This window comes from Macrobrachium rosenbergii, chromosome 22 (assembly GCF_040412425.1).
Source record: "Macrobrachium rosenbergii isolate ZJJX-2024 chromosome 22, ASM4041242v1, whole genome shotgun sequence".
Lineage (NCBI taxonomy): Eukaryota > Metazoa > Arthropoda > Malacostraca > Decapoda > Palaemonidae > Macrobrachium > Macrobrachium rosenbergii.
This window is the reverse complement of record NC_089762.1, coordinates 44,151,204-44,175,265: the sequence shown is the minus strand read 5'-3', so window position 1 is coordinate 44,175,265 and position 24,062 is coordinate 44,151,204. Positions and strand designations below refer to the sequence as shown.

The 24,062-nt window shown below is 32.5% G+C and overlaps 1 protein-coding gene across 3 annotated transcripts in view; it reads left to right on the top strand.

Annotated features, from left to right (window-relative positions):
* LOC136850822 (putative neural-cadherin 2) overlaps positions 1-24,062 on the top strand; it is a 774,623-nt gene that overhangs the window by 383,491 nt on the left and 367,070 nt on the right. The gene's annotated exons all lie outside the window — the stretch shown is intronic.

Genomic DNA, 24,062 nt, shown 5'->3' with positions numbered 1-24,062 from the left:
TATATATATATATATATATATATATAATGAGACCTAGGGCAGGGTTTGAGTGCACATCTCACTGAAACATGAAATCAAGACGGGAAAAGATAATCTGGACCACCTCCTTTTTCGAAGTTCCAAATGAATACGGATTTTGATTACGAAAACCTAACATCCACGCAGAAGCAACGCAACGACGAAATTATATGCCCAGATGAAAAAACGGCCTATTTCGCGAAGACGTCGCGGGAGTGAAGAAAGAAAGAGGAAAAAAACCCAGACCCTAAACTCCCGAATATTGTTTCACCCCGACGGGATTAAAACAATTATTTCCTTGGCCACTGCGCCCCGGAGGCTGGAAGTTATATGTATTTTCATTCGAAGTGCAACAGCGAGCGAAAAGGTCAGAACGGAAAGGAAAAGGAAGGCATTTACAATATTAATTTCAACTTGCTACACCGACGACCCGTGAGCTAAAAGTCCAGAGCGAGGCGTAAAACGTACATATTTTTATTCGAGGTCCGTCTCCCGGTGAGGCAAAACCAACTATTTTTTCCCAGAAGTATTGCCAATAACATGCAAATGGAGAATCTGTTTGATTCAAGTGTCGTTCACAGAGAGAGAGAGAGAGAGAGAGAGAGAGAGAGAGAGAGAGAGAAAGTCACAGAGAGCCAATGGGAGTATGTGTTATTGAAGATTACTTCTGGGGAAATGGTTCTAGCCTTGCAAGACTCTGCAACGCAGAGCAATTGAAAGCAGCGTTTAAGACGGTATAGAATAAAGAAAGAAAGACGTTAGAATAAAGAAGGGGGATAGAATATAAGAGCGAAGTGATCGGAGAGAATCTGGACTAACGGTCTGGGAGGAAATAAAAGGAACGGTAAGGGACGCAGGAAGATTGGTGAGAAAGTTTGTCTGAGAGAGAGAGAGAGAGGAATATTCTGAGAACAGACGGGAGTTCTAGGAAAGGTGTGTATTGAATTCGGAATATAGAGGAGGGCTAAATTGATTGTCAGGAGAGGTGAAGGGCTTAATTTCGTGGAATGCTCCCGAATGAAATTATTCAGGACGTGAGAAAGGCTGTTGAGAAAGTTCAGGGTTGGATTGAGGAGAGGTGAAGTTTGGGATTACACTGGATTTGAAGAGAACACTTTTGACCGGGTATTGACCTAAATCTTCAGTGAATTACGAATTATCTGCTAATTTTCATGTTGTCCCGATTAAAATATAAGTCCATGCAGATACTTAATTTTTTTCCCCAATTATTCTGATGTATCAAACCTTGTAATCGCCTGTTCACGAGATTTTATATGTTAACTAACTTTTCCCGGGTAGGAAAATGATTGTCTTTTATAGTTCCTCAGTCTAATGTTAAATGATGTGGTCTTTCAGTCCGTTGGCGATAACCTGATAATTTTTATTTATTTTCCAGTCTTAACACTGGTAAGCGTCAGGCATAATGCCAACTAAACTATAGTGAATGAGGCCAGTGTTCTAGAAGATTTTTAAACTGTTCTTTGCATAGTGTTAGGGAATAAGGGCTTAACAATAATCGTGTAGAGAGAGCAGAAACTGGGCAAAGTGGAAACAAAAACAGGAGAACAACGTTCGCGAACAAAGTTATTGATGCTGATGAAGTCTGTGATAACAGTGCCTATATATTCGATGGGATAGTTCCACGTTTTCAAAATGTTTATTACTCAAGGGAAGAGGTTGGCGGGGAAAGAGAAATATTCGTTTATATACACACACACACACACACACATATATATATATATATATATATATATATATATATATATATATATATATATATATATATATATATATATATGTTTATATATATATATATATATATATATATATATATATATATATATATATATATATATATATATATATATATATATATATATATATATAGATATATGGATATATAGATAGATAGATAGATAGATAGATAAACAGAGAGACAGGTAGATAGATAAGATAAGATAAGGAGATATAGATTTACACCAACAACTTATAATTTTCCATTTGCAAGTTATTTAACATATTCATGACTAATATTCCCTTGAACACTCACTAAATAAAGTCGCAACGGAAATAAACAGAAACATCTCATTTTCTCCACAGATAATCATATTCCAAAAATACCTTCGCGCAAGTAATCCCATCACTACACGAACATAAACATCGATCTTTCAATTTATCCACAGCACCTCCGTTGCACCTGCTGCGTCATCGGGCAGCGAGAGAATCGCGACGCCGCAGTAAATATAATTCCCCGTCGATCTTTACGTCCGCGAATGTCGCACGCTTTAGAGCGGCTCGGCGATTTTACGGGCCAAGTTAAGTATTGCGCCTCCCGTGCGTCGCGGATGTGGAATAGGGATAAATCCGAGAGGGAAAGAGAGAGAGGGATTGGCGGAGAGAAAGAGGGAGAGTGAGAGAGAGAGAGATTGAGGGAGAGAAAGTGAGACAGAGAGAAAGAGAGAGAGAGAGAGAGAGAGAGAGAGAGAGAGAGAGAGAGAGAGAGAGAGAGAGTTATTTTTCACGAATGTCGTTTGAAACAGTTTGAATTTGGAGATGATTATGATCGGTTTGATAAGCATCTGTTTCGTCAAATCTCTCAGTGTGGGTTTAAAAAAAATCGTGATAAATCAGAGAGAGAGAGAGAGAGAGAGAGAGAGAGAGAGAGAGAGAGAGAGAGAGAGAGAGAGAGAGAGAGAGAGAGAGATTTTTCACCAATGTCGTTTGAAATAGTTCGAATTGGAAAAGAATAGGACAGAAGCGATAAACATCTGTTTGGTAAAGTTTCTCAGTACGGGTTATGAAATAAAATCTTGATAAATCAGAGAGAGAGAGAGAGAGAGAGAGAGAGAGAGAGAGAGAGAGAGAGAGAGAGAGAGAGAGAGAGAATGTCGGTCAAAACCGTCTGAACCGGGAAAGAATATGGCAGATGCGATAAACATCTGTTCCGTCAGATCTTTTGGTGTGGATTATTTTGTCAGACCTTGTCTGAGTCAGACTCAGTTTTCTATGATAAACATCTGTAATATTCTCAGACTTAATTTTCCGCGATAAACATCAGTTTTCTTTAAAATTCCCAGTCTTAATTTTCTGCGATAAACATCTGTTTTCTTTAATATTCAAAAAGATGAAATTATATACTATGTTCATCATTTGTAAAATAATAATTTTTCAATTTTATGAACAGGTAAAAATAAAACGTACTTTGAATGAGTATTAGATTTTCATATGCATCCATGGAATTCTTAAAAGTGAAGAAAGAAGTGTATTATATAAACAGTTCGTCTCTAATAAAAGCATCACTTTTCAGTTCCATAAACAGGATACATTGTACTATGAGCGAAGAAAAGATTATCCTATTATCCATCGATGGATTTCTCAAAAGAAAATATAAAAAAAATAAAATTATACACTCTCTTCTTTTATAAAATCCACATTTTCCAAAGTTGACAAACAAAGCCACAACGTACTAAACAAACAATCCATTGCTTTCCTGATGAAATAAAACCACAAACCAAGCAGTCTCGCTCGCAAACACACCTGACAAATAAAAGATGAAGATAAAAAACGATAGAAAAAAAAACTTCTGGAAAGATTCAAGAAAAGGAGAAGCAGAAGAAGAAGAAGAAACTTCTGATTCGTAACTCATTCCTGGCGTAAGTTTATGTTTCCGCCGGGTCCTATTCAGGGCCTCTGTTTTCTGGGTCCCTCCTGAAGATTTTTCGCTTTTTAGGGCCAAATCAGTAAGGATGAAAGAGGTGGGGTGTTGGGGGGGGCAAGACTTCGTAAAGTTCGAATGTTTTTTAAGCTGTTTTTAAAAACGAAAATATACGATTTTTTTTTTTTTATTTTATACAGGAGTCAAATCTTTATATGATATTTTATTTTGGGTTGATGGGGTGCATTAATGCCAGTTTCAGTGTTGTTTATTACACACACACACACACACACACACACACACACACAGAAAGAGAGAGAGAGAGAGAGAGGAACTCGCTTTATTATAAAATTACTCCCATGTAAACAAAGTTAGAAAGGGATTATATTGGTCAATTTCTGCAATGCCCAACTCTGAGAAACTTTTTTTAAGATCTTGTAACTTTCACCATTTTTAACTAGAACTAAATAACTCTAATAAATATGATTATATTAGAAAGCTAGTACCATTGCAGCTGGTCATTATTCTTTATTTTAAGATATTCCCGGCCTTGACCCACTTTTCAAGGTTCTAGTGGCGCGATATAAAATCAGATATCACACAAATAACTGCCTCTCCTTTGATGACGTAAACTCCTTTGATTTAATCATGCATCAACTTTTAACTCTTTTGGTACAAAGCACTTTTTCTGTAGCCTTAGACAAATGAGTGTATATTTACTGTATTTAGTGAACTGTGTACCCCACTTTCCAACAACGGAAGATGGACAGGTTTAATATTCCCTGATGTGGATTATATTTTAGTTTTCTGTAAAAGAAGAATATTGTGCTGGCTTTGTCTGTCCGTCCGCACTTTTTGTCCGCCTTCAGATCTTAAAAACCACTGAGTCTAGAGGGCTGTAAATTGGTTTGTTGATCATCCACCTTCCAATCATCAAACATAACAAATTGCAGCCATCCAGCCTCAGTAGTTTGTATTTTATTTAAGGTTAAAGTTAGCCATAATCGTGCCTCTGGCAGCGCAACAACACAGGCCACCACTGCCGTGGTTAAAGTTTCATGGTTTCTTGATTATACGCTGTAGCAGCTGTACAGAAAACTCGATTGCGCCGAAGAAACTTCGGCGCATATTTTACTTGTTTTTTTTAATGAAAACGCAATAAAACACACTTGACGTGGAAACGCCATAGATATGGCTGTTTTAATAACACTCGACGTGAATTTTTATACGCATCAATATCCCATATTTTCGTTTTCCAGCAACGCCTGGGAACAGGAAAAAATATTTTTGCTGCGAAAAAAAAAATTACATGCCAGCCATATCACGCCAAAGAGAGTAAACAACATACGCGAGTCAATTTATCTTTTCTGAAGGCATTTTTTTTTTTATATAAATTTGGAAGCTGCTCAGTAGTGTTAGACAGTCCAATATTACTGAACTATTTATGTTGATATAATGGGAAATAATCTTGGTTTTCAATGGTACATACCTACATACACACACACACACACACACACACACACACACACACACACACATATATATATATATATATATATATATATATATATATATATATATATATATATATATATGTATATATGTGTATGTATGTATGTTATATATACGTTTATAAATACATACATACATACATACTTGCAAAGACATTTACAAATGTCAAACGTAGCGGGTGTGGGCCACACCTGCCCGACGGCTCTTCTCTCCAGCTGGCGGACGACTGTCGTGGAAAAATGTCCTCAGGGAGCCACTCAGATTAAGTTTTCACACCAATAAGACGTTTGCTATAAAAGAAGGTCGTTCCTGAGAGAGAGAGAGAGAGAGAGAGAGAGAGAGAGAGAGAGAGAGAGAGAGAGAGAGAGAGAGAGGTTCATTCTGAATTTTCTTCATGGGGACTAAGTCAAAATTTTCTTCATTTAAGAAATAAAACCATAGAGAGAGAGAGAGAGAGAGAGAGAGAGAGAGAGAGAGAGAGAGAGAGAGAGAGAGAGAGAGGTCCATTTTGTGAAAACACTCTTTAACAACTAAATTGAGAAGTTTTGTAATTAAAAAGAGAGAGAGAGAGAGAGAGAGAGAGAGAGAGAGAGAGAGAGAGAGAAAGAGATTGGGGGAAAGGGGTCAGCCTTTAAATTTCACTCCATGACAACTAAATCATGGAGTTTCACCTTTTAACGAAAATAAAACCAGAGAGAGAGAGAGAGAGAGAGAGAGAGAGAGAGAGAGAGAGAGAGAGAGAGAGAGAGAGAGAGAGTGTGTGTGTACCTTTTGTAAATCTCACTCCGTAACTAAATCAAGGTGTTTCATCATCTGAAAAAATAAAACCAGTGCGCGGCCGCGAGAGAGAGAGAGAGAGAGAGAGAGAGAGAGAGAGAGAGAGAGAGAGAGAGAGAGAGAGAGAGAGAGAGTATTTCATTCAGTCATTTTCACTCCATAACATCTAAATGAAGGAGTGTTTCAAGTTTAAAAACATGCACTCAAGATTCATATGCCAGCACTCTACTATCGTTAGCAATGCATTAACCCCCATTAAGTATACTGCATCATTCACCTCTAATTTGCATATGCTCTCCCACATCCTGACGAACTGCACATTTATCCTTTCTTTTAATCCTACGAACAATCCTTTATTATTTGCAAATCTAGATTTGTCGTTTACTATGACCAAACAACTTTTGGGGTATTTGCTGACTTTTATTTTATTATTTTTTTTTTTTTTGCTAAACTTTGTAACCTTTTTTGGGATTCGATATTTCACAAATTATCAAAAATACATACTTAATTTATAATGGATAGACTTCCTACCCCAATATATAATTTTTATTTATTTTCAAAATTCGAAATTTTTATCTACATGGATGTGTTAAAAATCTCGTTATACTGTCCTATTTCCTAAAAGTCTTGAAGCTTATTTATATTCTACAGCAGTACATAAGTTTTACCTCCACAAATGGGTAGGGTTTAAAGATTGCTTGTTTTAGAGCATTCCTAGACTATATAATTTTTATATTATAAAAATACAGTATCGGTGATATTATACTCAGGAAAGATTATAATTCACAAATTTTAGTTTTCTGTAAAAGAGAACTATTATGCTGGCTTTGTCTGTCGATTTGCACTTTTTCCTGTCCGCCCTCATATCTTAAAAACTACTGAGGCTAGAGGGCTGCAAATTGGTATGTTGATCATCCACCCTCCAGTCATCAAACATTCCAAATTGCAGCCCTCTAGCCTCAGTAGTTTTTATTTTATTTAAGGTTAAAGCTAGCCATGATCATGCGTCTGGCAACGATATAGGACAGGCCACCACCGGGCCATGGTTAAAGTTTCATGGGCCGCGGCTCGTACAGCATTGTACCGAGACCACTGAAAGATGGATTTATTTTCTGTGGCATTGATTATGCGCTGTACAGAAAACTCGATTGCGCCGAAGAAACTCCGGCGCATTTTTTACTTGTTTATTACTGTTTCTGAGCTGTTTTCTTCATCCGCATATAGAGCAAATGAAGAAAAGTAATTGTTGGAAAAAAATGACTATATACTGTTTTCTTTTCAAGGAAATTGCATCCTCCAGGATATCCAAACAATCCTGCATAATAATCCTTTGATTACCCTCCGACTTTTCCGACCTCTCGACTCACGGTAATCGAGTCTGCAATTTCACGCAATGGTAAACAAAGTTGAACCAAGTCATGCTTGATTATTTTTGTTTGTACGGTGCTTGGTTTTGAACATTCGGAAAGAAATGAATAATTCTATTCAAAGATTGGAGACTAAATAATGTTTGAACTTAACTTCATCAATAAATTTTTATCTCCAGTCGATTCGAAATCTGGACACTATATAATTTTTGGACTCAACATCATAAACAATTATTTAGATCAAATGGATTGAAAAAATGACCACTGATTAATTTTTGGAATCAACCTCATAAACATTTATTTATCCCAAAAAATTGATTCCAAAAATGACCACTGATTAATTTTTGGAATCAACCTCATAAACAATTATTTAGATCAAATCGATTCCAAAACTGACCACTTAATTAATTTTTGGAATCAACCTCATAAACAATTATTTACATCAGATCGATTCCAAAACTGACCACTAATTAATTTTTGGAATCAACCTCATAAACAATTATTTAGATCAAATCGATTCCAAAACTGACCGCTAAGTCATTTTTGGAATCAACCTCATAAACAATTATTTACATCAGATCGATTCCAAAACTGACCACTAATTAATTTTTGGAATCAACCTCATAAACAATTATTTACATCAGATCGATTCCAAAAATGAACAGCAAATAAATTTTGGGCTCAACTTCATAAAAAAATTTATTCACTATAATGACTTTTTTAAACTTTAAAGATAATTAAAAAATTTTTAATCTGGGTCAATAAACAATTTTTGCAACATTCAGAATCGATTACCAAAATGAACAGTTGCAAATGTTAAATTTCTGGGCTCAGATCTGTTAAAAAAAATTATTCCCAGGTCTATTTTCTGTGTTTTTTTTTCTGGTTAAAGATGTTGGTAAAAACTCTTCTTGTCTAACTGTCCATTGGAGCAGTTTCTACAATTATATTCCAGAATCTGAGTATTTTACCTCAAATACATTTATTTGATTATATGCAGGAGGGTTAGGTTGATTTCTCATAACGATCTTTTCGTTGATTATTCTCCCAGGTCTATTTTCAATGTAGCAGTATCACACAATTACTATTTTTTTTCTGGTAGAATCATTTAAAATAGTTAAATCCATTTGTCTTTGATCTGACTGTTTTTCCACCAAGTGAAATTTCACAACAATTAAATTCTTATGTTTGAATTGAGGATTTTTTCACCTAAAATACATTTATTTTGATTCTTTATTTAGATACAATGAGGTTATATTTATATAACGTATTTTTAGACGTTATATATATAATAATATATATATATCAACTTATTTATACAATATATGACTATTTATCACATCAATTACTATTACATATACAAAGGCCAACTAGAAACATTTAAAATAGTCAAATCCATTACGTCTTGGGGCGAATACGATGTTTTTCCGTCCCGTGGGGAGTGAAATTCTGTAACAATTAAATCACTAACGCTTATGTTTGAATTGTTAGTGTGTCACTGTAGTCCTGATTTTTCCGTCGCTGGTTCGATCCTAAGAATAAATAAGTGTTCTTATATGAAAATATATTATTTTATAGAGTGAATTATATTACGTTTATATATATATATATATATATATATATATATATATATATATATATATATATATATATATATATATATATATATATATATATATATATATATATATATATATATATATATATATATATATATATATATAATATGTCACATTTTGGCGATATGGATGCCATTATGAAAACTGACAGGTCTTAACGTGAATATCCCCGTAGGGAGGTAGTGCCGTCAGTGCACCTCACAGGGTACACTGTAGGCATTACTAAAGGTTCTTTATAGCGTCCCTTCTGCCCCTAACTGCAACCCCTTTCATTCCTTTTATTGTACCTCCATTCATATTATCTTTCTTCCATCTTGCTATCCACCCTCTCCTAACAGTTATTTTATAGTGCAACTGCAAGGTTCTCCTCCTGTTATCCCTTTCAAACCTACCTCCTCTCCATCTCCTTTCCAGCGCTGAATGACCTCATAGGTCCCAGTGCTTGGCCTTTGGGCTAAACTCTATATTCCATTTCATTCCATTAACGTGAATATTGATTCTTCATCCAAAGGTTCAACATTTCACCATAAAAAAATATCAAAATTAACAAAAGGAAAAATACCATCCCTCACATTTGTCTACATACATAAAAAAAACCATTTTAGCTCATGCGGTAAATGGTATATTTTCTCATTTGAATTGCAAATATTTAACAATTTATAATTTGTACGAGGGTTCCCAGAACGTGTCGTATTTGTGCATATCATTTTGGTTATAATAACTAAGAAATATCTTTAATTACCCAAATTTCCTGTTGAGTAAAAATAAGTCTAAGACATTATTGTGCACGAATTTTGCCGTGAAAAGTAACCAAAATTAATTAAAACCCAAAAGGTTATATATATATATATATATATATATATATATATATATATATATATATATATATATATATATATATATATATATTATATTTAAATATACCTATATATATATATTGTATATATGCACAGTATGTATGTATATATATACATACATACATGCATACACACATATATATACATACACACACACACACATATATATATATATATATATATATATATATATATATATATATATATATATATATATATATATATACAAAAGCAACATTACTCTTTATACTAGAAATACCTTTCTGCTTTCATTTGTAAGCTACTGCGTTAACTAATCGACCAAAACGACAATACCATAATATTACCCAAAAACCTGTGACGATAATACTCCACTTAATCTGCAGTCAAACTCGGTATTACATCGGTATTACCGATCAAAGATTAAGCGTCATTGCTAAATAGAAAAAAGGCCTAAATGTAATGGAAACGAAAGGCTTAATTACGCTACTCCTAAAAGGCTATCACAGTTATTGTCCGGAGTAAACAAATGGGTTCATTCTTTGTGAGTGAAATTCCGTTTTCGTTCGTTTTTTCCGCTTAATTTTGATTTTATATTTTTTTTATTTTTCTTTTATTTTGCGATGCCTAGCTGATTACTTTCCACTGTCCAGTAGCCATTTTAGCTGTGTCCATTTATGTCAAGAAATTACATTAAAGAGAATGATTGTATTTTTTCTCTGAGTATTGTTTATTTTTTTATGGTGGGATGCCTAGCTGATTACTTTCAACTATCCAATAGCTGTTTTAGCTGTGCCCATTCATGTCAGGAAATTACATTTAAAAAAAATTATCAGGAAGTTACTTATTTAAAAAAAAAATAATGTGAAGAATTACATAAAATATGTGAAGAAAAAAAAGTCAACTAATTACATTAAAAAACTTATGTATAAAATTACATTTGAAAGAAAAAAAAAAGTTAAGAAATTAACATTTAAAAGAAATCACGCCAAGATATTGCATTTAACAAAAATTAATATTATTCCCGGATGCAAACAAAATCCAGTTGGCCACCTCGGGAAAAGTAACGAAAATACAGACTAGATAAATGGTGAAATTTTTCTAGACATGATTTTTTTATATATTCTGGGATGTTGCTCGCCGGGGCACGTGAAGTGAATATATATATATATATATATATATATATATATATATATATATATATATATATATATATATATATATATATATATATATATATATATATATATATATATATATATATATATATATATATATATATATATATATATATATATATATATATATATATATATATATATATATATATATATATATATATATATATATATATATATATATATATATATATATATATATATATATATATATATATATATATATATATATATATATATATATATATATATATATATATATATATATATATATATATATATATATATATATATATATATATATATATATATATATATATATACATATAATATATATATTATATATTTATATTATATGTATTATGTATGTATGTATGTATGTATGTATGTATGTATGTATATTACACACACACTACTCTTACCTTCCTCCTCCCACCCACCCACCCCTACTCACTCCCCCACTCCTCCAGATCCCCACAATCCCATTCACTTAACTGAAGATTTCTTGAAGGGGAAAGAACAAAGTAGTTTCTCTCTTCAACACGAATTTCCCTTTAAGAGAATCATTTTCGGATTTAGTGTGAACAAAATTTGGGATTTTCTTTTTTCCATTTCCGTATTTCCATCGACCTTAAAGAGAAAAGTAGAATTAAAAAAAAACTTTAGTGTTTTCCATATTCATTGTCTTTTTAAATTAAAATAGGATTTTGGTAATTTTTTAATAGGTTAAAACTGTGGTTGGTATCAGTCTAAGGAAGCAACATATATATTATTTATAATTTTTTTTCATCGTTACTAGTTTTTAGTAATGATTCCAAATAAAAATGGAAACGGTTTTTTTATTTTTTTTAGTAAGTAATTTCGCCAAAACCTCACTTATTGTAGATTACTGACTGTTTTCAGTTAATTTATTTACAAGCGTTATCACCTACTAGCATCCATTCTTACAAAATTCATGTGCTAGTAGGTAAATTCCAATATAAAGATATATGACAGCATAATTTTTTTTCCAGCTGAAAAAAAAACCCTTTGGTTAATTTTTCTTTCACATGATTTTTATTTCGTCCTTTGGTGAATTTCACTAACATCTTTTGGCTTCTGTTTTGTCCCTACGAATCAAAAGAGGAGGATTTATTATTATTTTTGATTGACTTCCCATCTTCCTGTACATATTGATTCATAATCCATTTTCCGTGTACGCTTATCAAGACGGATCACAAATTATATCCCTAATGAGAGTCAGTTTTCTGTATAGCGTATAATCAAGGCCACCGAAAATAGATGTATCTTTCGGTGGTCTTGGTATAATGCTGTATGAGCCGCGGCCAATGAAACTTTAAGCACGGCCTGGTGGTGGCCTGGCATGTATCGTTGCCAGATGCACGATTATGGCTAAATTTAACCTTAAATAAAATAAAAACTGCTGAGGCTAGAGGGCTGCAATTTGGTATGTTTGATGACTGGATAGTGGATGATCAACATACCAGCATTCAGCCTTCTAGCGCTAGTAGTTTTTAAGATCTGAGGCCGGAGAGAAAAAGTGCGGATGGACAGACAAACCCATCTCAATAGTTTTTTTTTTATAGAAAACTAAAAACCTTTTAAAAGTAAACAAGGATTGTGATTGGTGATGATAACCCTGCCACTGAGACAGCTTCAATTCTTATGTCAAAATCAGCTGTTGACCTTTAACATTTTTTTTTCCATAACCGAGAATTGTTTAGTTGTTTACCGTTTTAGGCTAGAGGAGTAATTATGTGATTTTTATATTTAATCGATCACTATTATTTAATATTATGGTATAAGTAATTTCATTAAGTAATTCATACGTTGGTTTGAAGTTTTGATTTTTAAAAATTTTTTCGCTTGATATTGAATACTGCTTGCCTTTGTGTTTCTTTCAATTCAAAGCATCAATAATGCCCAGTTAGAAACGTGAATTATTGTTATTATTAACCGTAATCAACGTGAGTGCAAATACTTATTTCATATATATATATATATATATATATATATATATATATATATATATATATATATATATATATATATATATATATATATATATATATATATATATATATATGTGTGTGTATATATATACATACATAATTACATACATACATACATGTATATATATATATATATATATATATATATATATATATATATATATATATATATATATATATATATATATATATATATATATGTGTGTGTGTGTGTGTGTGTGTGTGTGTGTGTGTGTGTTTACTTACGATTTTGTGTAAATCGGTTGTGTACATATTTCATATTTCAACATTTCGCTGAATTATTATATAAATATATAAATCTGATATTAGTAATGAAAAATATGATGTATATTCCTTTCCACAAATCCAACTCAAAGATCACGGATTGCCTTTTGACCTACTCATTGTAATCAGTATTTGAATATTTTTCATAATACAATTTACTACATTTGAAATCAGAGATTTTTATTTTTAATTTTATTTTCAAGATCAAGGTATGTCTTTTGTCCCAGTCACTAAAATCTATATTTGAATATTTTTTCTTAATACAATTTGCGTTTTGCATGAGAAATTCCTTTTATTTATTTTACGAGAATTCAAGGCATTACGCAACTTTTCCGCTGAATGATTTATTACAATGGCGCGTGAAATTAGTGCGGAAGGTCATGGGTGCCACTCAGAGTGGCACTAGAGGGCTGCTTTTCTTGTACATTTGTTTATGTAATTATTTATTCGTTTATTTATTTATTTATTTATTTATTTATCTTATGCTATATATATATATATATATATATATATATATATATATATATATATATATATATATATATATATATATATATATATATATATATATATATATATATATTTTTTTTTTTTTTTTTTTAGTTATATCCTTATTTTTTTATTTTATTTTTATGTATAGCACACAGGAATTAACATTCGTAAATTGTTATATACGTCTGGGATATTTATTTAGTTATTTTTTTTTTATTTTGTATACTTAAACTTTACTTGCATAGGCACCGTGTATTAGAATTTAGAATTTATTATATATATATATATATATATATATATATATATATATATATATATATATATATATATATATTATATATTTGAAATAATTAAAGCGGATTACCACAAGTAGAAAATATGGCTGGTTTCTCAAGATGGGTGGTGGACTTTATGTGAGTTTTCCGTTTTCTTTTATTTCTTAAGATTACAAACTGCACCTTTATGCGAGATATGAAACCTTTTCATGGGATTGTTATCTCTCTCTCTCTCTCTCTCTCTCTCTGTATGTATATATGTATGTATATATATATATATATATATATATATATATATATATATATATATATATATATATATATATATATATATATATATATATATATATATATAAATTCACGTTTTATGTCTCATAATGAAAAAGATCATTGGCAGTTATGAATTCCAACCTTTACAACATCAAGAAATACTGTAAGCCCCTCAACAAGAGCGTAAAAGTTTTACGTAACCGTAAACAGAAACATGATTAGTAAAAGCAAATAAAACTAGCATTAGTGAACTTCTAGCAGACAACAAGCGACTTAACGAGAAGGTTTCTAACGAAGGGTTGTAAATTAATTCCCAGAAATTTACATCTCCACATTTGTTCCAACTGGAATATTCCTAGAATACTACTGGCGGTTTACATTCACCAGACCGCGCAATTTACCCAAACAAGCCAAGTTCGTTTAGGCGTAACTATATTGATGAAGACCTGAACGCAGTCAAATTTTGTGTGTGTGTTTCGCTAGTTAGTCCTTTTTTTTTTCCACGATTGGGTGAGCTTTTAGTATTAAAATCACAGTCGGTCTCTCTCTCTCTCTCTCTCTCTCTCTCTCTCTCTCTCTCTCTCTCTCTCTCTCTCTCTCTCTCTCTCTCATTTATTATGTCTTGGTTCAATATTTTTCTTCACTTTAAATTGAAAGAATATTGATTTTTTTTCCTATTTTTTTTTGCTTAAGAATAGTCAAACTTTGAAATTACAGGTTTCATATGTATACTTTGAAATCACAAGTATTCATATGTATAATGCATATATCGTGATATATGCATGTATCTTTTTTTTTACTTTTCGTATTAAAGCAATGTAAATTTATGAAAAAAAACCTCCTTATAAATAATAAATATATATATATATATCCATTTATCAAGAAAAAATATATACTTTTTGTATATATATATATATATATATATATATATATATATATATATATATATATATATATATATATATATATATATATATATAATATATATATATATATATATATATATATATATATACACACACACATATACATACACACATGCATATATATATGATGTATGCATATATAAATTTTTTATTAAAGCAATGTAAATTTAAAACAACAAGCAGAAAAAAACCTTCTTATACAAACTAAATAATAAATAAAACGATAAATGTACAATTCGAAATCTGAATCATATCCATTTCGCCAAGAAAAAATATATCCGGCACTTTTTTGTCACGAATTAACGAAGGGTGAAAGTGTCCTCTTAAAGAAAGCGCATGCGTGATTTTCTCTCTCTCTCTCTCTCTCTCTCTCTCTCTCTCTCTCTCTCTCTCTCTCTCTCTCTCTCTCGTCCAAAATTCTAGCAAAATGGTATGTGTGTGAAATTGTGTTTCAAAGTGGCCCCCGATTGGGTGAGCCATAGTATTAAAATTCTCTCTCTCTCTCTCTCTCTCTCTCTCTCTCTCTCTCTCTCTCTCTCTCTCCTATATCTCTATGTGTGTAAAATTCTGCAAAATGGTCCACTGTTAAAAACTGCTCTCTCTCTCTCTCTCTCTCTCTCTCTCTCTCTCTCTCTCTCTCTCTCTCTCTCTCTCTCCTGTCCTAGTCCAAAATTCAGTAAATGGCCCCTATTTAGCATTAAAAACGGCCGCTCTCTCTCTCTCTCTCTCTCTCTCTCTCTCTCTCTCTCTCTCTCTCTCTCTCTCTCTCTCTTTCATTTCTCTCAATATTTTTCTTCTCTCTAAGAATAGTCGTCCAAAATTTAGAGAAATTGCCCCCTGTCCGAAACGGGTTGATGAACGCATCCGGAGAGTTTTTTTTTAGGGAGTGAACTAAATGATAAAGATAAATGTACAATTTGAAATCTGAATTTTTTTTTTTTTTTTGGGGAGTTTTTGCCATCGGTCTATGTCTCAAATTCGCAAAAGCGTTTTATTCGCTGAGTCGTTTCACCAGCGTTGCTGAAAATTCGGCCAAACGAACGGGGTCTGTTCATTAGAGCCCTCCGGAATGTAACGGGCTAAGCATTTTGCCGAGTGCCACTTTTTTTTTCATAGCTCGATATCTCTTGTTAGTAATCTGTTCTTTTCTTTCTGGTAATGATAACTGCTCTCTCTCTCTCTCTCTCTCTCTCTCTCTCTCTCTCTTTTTTCTGTCTTGTCCAAAATTATATTGGCCTATTTATCCTCTATATATATTGTATATATATTGTGTATATATATATATATATATATATGTATAAATAGCGTTTTATATATATTATATATATATATATATATTTTTTTCATATATATATATGTTATAATCGATATAATATATATGTTGTTTTGAATATAAATTTATATATATATACATATATGTATAATATATATATATATATATATATATATATATATATATATATATATATATATATATATAATATATAATATATGTGTGTAAATGTATATATATGTGTGTGTGTATATATGTATGTGTATATAGTAACATATATATATATATATATACTGTAATATCAAGCATGTGTGTGTGTGTGTGTATATATGTGTGTGTATATAATAACATGTGTATGTGTATGTGTTACTGTAATATCAAGCATACACGAGAATAACACGCAGCGCTTAATCGGTCGAGAGACTCACCCAAGATGCTTGCAAGACGTACAAGCACATCGGATTACAGAACACTCCAAAGCAGGAAACTGCTTTCCCTGCTCAGAAGTCAGTACCACATATGTGCCTGCCCAGCAAAGGTGTCCGAGAGAGCCTGTTTCAAATATGTGCTCGAGGGACATATGTGAAACTCTCCTGTCAGTGGTAGGAAGAAGGTTCTGCAGTGGCGCGGTCAGTTTTGCTTTGCGCATATAGGTATTGCTAATATCTTTTATTAATAGGTTAGATTGTTGAATGTTGTGAGTGTTGAATGTTGTCCTGTCATTCAGTTATATATATATATATATATATATATATATATATATATATATATATATATATATATATATATATATATATATATATATATATATATATATATATATATATATATATATATATATATATATATATATATATATATATATATGTGCAATTTTTATCACACCGTGATTTATATACAATGATGAAGCCACAAATGTCGTTTAATAACCAATTCACGCTGCTTCGGGAATATCCCCGATGGGGAATTATTTCCGAAGGGGAATTTTTAAGTGATTAATGGGGATATTCCCGAAGTAGCGTGAATTGGATATTAAACAGCATTTGTAGCTTATACATATATATATATATATATATTATATATATACACACACACACACACACACACACACACACACATATATATATATATATATATATATATATATATATATATATATATATATATATATATATATATATATATATATAATTTGTGTGCCTGTGTTTGTGTGTTGTGTGTGTGCTTGTGTAAGTTTGTGTGTGTGTGAGATTAAACGCCTGTGGAGTAAGCAATGGAAAGGAAGAAGGAATGGCAACTCCGCGCTGGCGTACTCAGTGCTTAAATCTTCCCCGAGGACAATTCTGGAATACTCTGAAGTCACTGCCAACACCTGTTTTGGCCCTTGACAAATAGCAACCGCGTTCATTTGCATAAATATTTTGCGACTTCATTTATCTCAATTTCGTTTCATATTTGAAAAATTATAAACTAAGAGTAGTTTTGCAGGTGGCCATTATATTACAATAGAGTATTTTATCAGATGCAATACTACTGGAAATTATACTAATGTGAATTACTTTCTTTTCCTTAAGTAAATATTTTGAGAGAAAACGCGTCATAAAAGTTGAACACATTTTTAGTTATTGAATAATTTCAGCAAATCTTATGAATCCTGCTTTCCCTAAGATATGACAAAAAAAAAAAAAATAGTTGACATTGCTTTGCACTTCAAACAACACAACTATTTTGTAAGAGTCGAAACAACACAATTACAAAAAATCATCCTTACGCATGGAAAATCTCTATGACAAGTGATCATGAATATCTGTATTTACCCACTGATTCTCATTACGGTTTATTCGCAAACTTATCAAATGTTTTCCCAAGAGTTGAAGTATTGCATCTTACTGCATCCCATTTCACACTCCGCCTGATTCACTTAGGGGGAGAATTTACTGCCTACGTCTCGCTGTCTCCATTATACATCTTCACTAACACGACACCCGGCCTTATGTCATCCTTGTAAAAGCACTCATGGAGGGTCTCTGTATAACTCTTCTTCTTCTTCTTCTTCTTCTTCTTCTTCTTCTTCTTCTTCTTCCACGTTAAGTCTTCTTCTTCTTCCTCTTCTACGTTTTCGTCGTCTTCTTCTTCTTCTTCTCCTTCTTCTTCTTCTTCTTCCACGTTTTCGTCTTCTTCTTCTTCTTCTTCTTCTTCTTCTTCTTCTTCTTCTTCTTCTTCTTCTTCTTCTACGTTTTCGTCTTCTTCTTCTTCTTCTTCTTCTTCCACGTTTTCGTCTTGTTCTTCTTCTTCTTCTACGTGTTCGTCTTGTTGTTGTTGTTGTTGTTGTTGTTGTTGTTGTTGTTCTTCTTCTTCTTCTTCTTCTTCTTCTTCTTCTTCTTCTTCGTTTTCGTCTTCTTTTTCTTCTTCTCCTATTCCTCTTCTTCTTCTTCTTTTTCTTCTTCTTCCTCTTCTTCTTCTTCTTCTTCTTCTTCTTCTTCTTAAGAATTCCAAGAGAGCAAGGCTTCTGGAGAGGACTGGGCGACCCTAAAGCACCGAGGAGCCTTTGGTTTCTCTCTGCATTTTCGAGGACGTCTTGCGAGGCAACTTAATAATGTCCTTTTGACGGTACTCCAGCGTGGGAAGAGTTAGGGTTGTGGGGAGAGAGAGAGAGAGAGAGAGAGAGAGAGAGAGAGAGAGAGAGAGAGAGAGAGAGAGAGAGAATGTTTTTCTGTTGTTTTCCGATTCCACAAAATATATACGATACCTGTATAAAGCGTTATGTAGAAGTGACCTCGACAAAATAGAATTGTTGAGACGTTTTATATATATATATATATATATATATATATATATATATATATATATATATATTTATTTATTTATTTATATATATGTATATACACATATATAATCTGGGATATTTCCCTTCCTTATATTTGCATGTTTTCTTGCTGATATTAATTGTCCCATCATCAAGTAAATGATAATAATATGGAAGGGGTGACTTCAAGGTTTGTACTGCAGAGCTTCTTCCCCCTTCCCACCACCACACACACACACACACACACACACACACACACACACACACACACACACACACACACACACACACACACACACACAAGACCTTTGAACCAGCTAGTAAAGTGTAACACACAACTGTCATAGGTCTACCTGCTGATTGATTAGCAGCCATTGTCTGGGTCCCCCATGGCTCTAGGTGGGTGAAGAGGTTAGGGAACTTTAGTCTCTAGTGGACACTGTGCAACAATGCAATGCACCTGTCCCTTGTGCTCGTGAGAGAGAGAGAGAGAGAGAGAGAGAGAGAGAGAGAGAGAGAGAGAGAGAGAGAGAGAGAGAGAGACCTCTTATAGTTACTTGTCGAAATTTGTCATCGGAGAGAGGCAGACAGAGAGAGAGAGAGAGAGATCTCATACAGTAACTTCTCGAAACCTGACATAGGTTAGAGAGAGAGAGAGAGAGAGAGAGAGAGATTCATTCTCCAATTCAAGGTCTCATAATCCTGTGACGCCTCTAATATTTCGATAAAAAAAAAAAAAGACCCAATTCACCCTGTTTTTGAATTTCGGTAAGAAGCAGAATCCCCGAGTGAATTATTCGCCGTGAAAATGCCTCTTCCTTTTTAACCAACTGCATCTCCACAGCAGCATCTTTGCTCTCCTGATGATGTTATCTCCGCCATGAGGATGCTGGCGAGAAGATATTCTCTCGGATATTCCCTTCACAACGGAATCGTAAATTGTGTTCCCGGAAAACAGCTTTTTCGGATTTTGCGATGAAGAATGCTTCCCGGCGCAGAATGCAACGGGTTATTTTTTGAGATATGTGCATACTGTTTATATATATATATATATATATATATATATATATATATATATATATATATATATATATATATATATATATATATATATTCATATACATATACATATACACATATGTCAAAAATTACACCATTGCGTTCTGCGCTGGAGAGCATTCTTCATCGGAAAATCCGAAAAAGCTGTTTTCCGGACGCCCCCACCCTCTGAAATCGAACCCAGGGTCCACTGTCAGATGAAGCTAGTATCATGAATCTTAGACCGCCAAGTCCGTACACATACGCCTAGAAACACACACACTATATATATGTGTGTATATATACATATCTGTATATATATATATTATATAATGTATTTATTTATATTTATATGTAAGTAAATAAATATACACTATATATATATGTGTGTGTGTATATATATATATATATATATATATATATATATATATATATATATATATATATATATATATATATATATTATATATATATATGTGTGTGTGTGTGTGTGTTTCCATGTGTGTATGTATGTGTAAGGGCTTGGCGGTCTAAGAGTCATGATACTATCTTCATATGGTAGTGGACCCTGGGTTGAATTTCCAAGGGAATTGCTCACATTACATTAAAATCACAGTATGCGTCTTTTGACTTATCGGTGAATTTGGTACCAGGTTAGATAAACCTTTAGCTGGCGATATGAGACGCAAAATAATCATAATAACAATTAATAAATATAAAAAAGTGGCATTATACAAAACAAATTTTCAATCATAAAGGCCACCGAAAATGGATCTATCCTTCGGTGGTCTCGGTATAATGCTGTATGAGCCGCGGCCCATGAAACTTCAATCACGACCCGGTGGTGGCCTATCGTATATCGTTGCCAGAAGCACGATTATGGCTAATTTAATTTTAAATAAAATAAAAACTATTAAGGCTAGAATGCTGCAATTTGGTATGTTTAATGATTGGAGGGTGGACGATCAACATAACAATTTGCAGCCCTCTAGCCTCAGTAGTTTTTAAGATCTGAGAGCGGACAGAAAAAGTGCGTACGGGTGCGGACAGATAGACTAAGCCGGAACAATAGTTTTCTCTTACAGAAAACTAATGAGAACTTTACAAAACGATGACTGCAAAATAAGCTGAGTATCAGCAAGCGAAAAAGCATTTATTCTCAACGTTATTTAGCGTACTTCATGCGTGAGTAACACGCTTTTGGAGATGTGCCAACTCCTTTTCACTGCATTATACAGTAAAACATCATTCACCATTATGTAATCCTTTTGAGAAAAACATGCCCGTGTACATGGCGACTCATTCACTCCGGAAACTGGCAGAGAATTTTTTTTTTTTTTTTTTTTTTTTTTTTTTTACACAATGTCAGCCCCTTAAGGCTTTGGTTTCTTGCTCGGAACATTTCTGGATGAGATACAGCAGTTGCTGAAAGCTTTCCTGGAGAGAGAAAGAGAGAGTCATTGTTTATTGCATATCTTATATGAACTTCATGTACCACGTTTTAGTAGGTAATTGATGAAGTGGAAAGAGAGCAGTGAGGAGACTAATATAATAGTAATAATAATAATAATAATAATCCTATAACATTCATTTCCTTACCTGTTCCTCCAACGCGATAAATCACTTAAACAGCTTTCTTTAACCTTAAAATTCATTTGCATACATTTATGTTTAAATTCCTGTGGAAAGTAATCTCTCTCTCTCTCTCTCTCTCTCTCTCTCTCTCTCTCTCTCTCTCTCTCTCTCTCTCAGTAGTGAATTTCATTTGTCGTGCCTTCGAGCCCGAAAATGTCCCATCTTCAGCATCAGCATTCTCTCTCTCTCTCTCTCTCTCTCTCTCTCAAAACACTAAATTTCATTGGTGTCTCGGCGTCTTTGAGCCTTGAAATGCCCCGTCAGATATACCCCGAGCAAAGCGCACCAGAACTGAAGTATAGTCGCAAACTGTCCCTTTCTTCAGGAGAACCAGTTGGTGGAGATGTGATACAATATCAGGCCGAGTTCTCCTTTAGAAACATTTAGGGAGAGGCCCAGTGGAGAAGAAGAAGATGAGAAAGAAGAAGAAGAAGAAGAAGAAGAAGAATAAGAAGAGTAGGAGGAGGAGGATGAGTAGTAGGAGGAGTCGGTGAAGAAGAAGAAGAAGAAGAATAGAGGAGCAGGAGAAGGAGGTGGAGAAGAAGAGAGAAGTAGGAGGAGGAGGAGAAGAAGAAGAAGAAGAATAAATGGAGGAGGAGAGAAGAAGAAGAAGAATAAATGGAGGAGGAGGACGACGAGGAGAGGAGACATTCAGGACATCCTGTCAAGACACTGTAAGTGAAAGCATGGCAGCTAAGTATCTTTGGTGGTCATGGAGAAGGACGAGGCCCTTTGTGACCACCCAGCAACGTCTCCCAAAATCTTTGACATCTCCCCTGATTTACTGTAGCGTTTTATGCGTTTGCCGAATGTTAAACCGGAGTGTGTCTTGTGAGGACTTTGGGGAAGGCAGAGAATTATTATTCATTTTTTTTTATTTTATTGATACAGTTTACATCAGCCGAATGGCCTTGTCATAGAAAAGCATTTATGATAAAGTGCTGTTCATTGCTGGTTATTGTGAGGAGGGCAAAGAATTGATATATATACAGAAATGAATTACAATTACCAAGAAGGAATTTGACACCAGTTTATATAATCAGCAATAAACTGTATTTTGCCATAAATATTTTACTTCGATAAGGCCATTTGTTTTATGGATCTAAATATATATATATATATATATATATATATATATATATATATATATATATATATATATATATATATATATATATATATATATATATATATATATATATATATATAGATATATTAAATCCATAAAACAAATGGCCTTATCGTAGTAAATTATTTATGGTAAACTACAGTTTATTGCTGATTATGTAAATTGATGTCAAATTCCTTCTTTGTAATTGTAATTTATTTCTGATTACATCATTTCAAGTCTAATTAAGTCAAAGTAATTTTCTGAGCCAGAATTATTGGTTTATATTCTTTACTTTGAATAGTTAGCAATTTTTTTTATTAATGGTGTAAGGACATGTTCCTATTTAAAATACTTACAGACAAAATGAATACTGGTTACATGTAAATCACTCTGTATTAGGGAAAAACCTGGACATGAACATACCTATTTAACATTAATTTCAGAACTGTTTCAAAAGTCCTCAGGAACGTGATATAATTTTTATCGAAGTGTTATACTGGTTCTATACCTTTGATCTTTTATGGACAATCTGTCAAGGAATGTGACAGAAAAATGTGTTAAATACATAGTAAAAATTATTATTATTGGCAAATAAATTCACAGTAGTGGTAAGTGTAAGTATATATTGTAAATACGTACATATTTTTAATGTATATACTTAAACCATTGTGGATTTCTTCCCATTCTAGTGACTCATATGATTAAGAGATCGGTGTTATTATTATTTTTATTATTATTATTATTATTATTATTATTATTATTATTATTACATTTTAATGTCAGCACTAATGAGGAACACCTTTCAAGTGTTCGAAATTATTTTGTTTATTTTAAATAGTAATATATTTACTATACAATTGTGGATTTTTGTTACACGTTGTTTCTCTGAAATTGGGAATCTCTTAGCATTATTATTATTATTATTATTATTATTATTATTATTATTATTATTATTATTATTATTATTATTATTATTA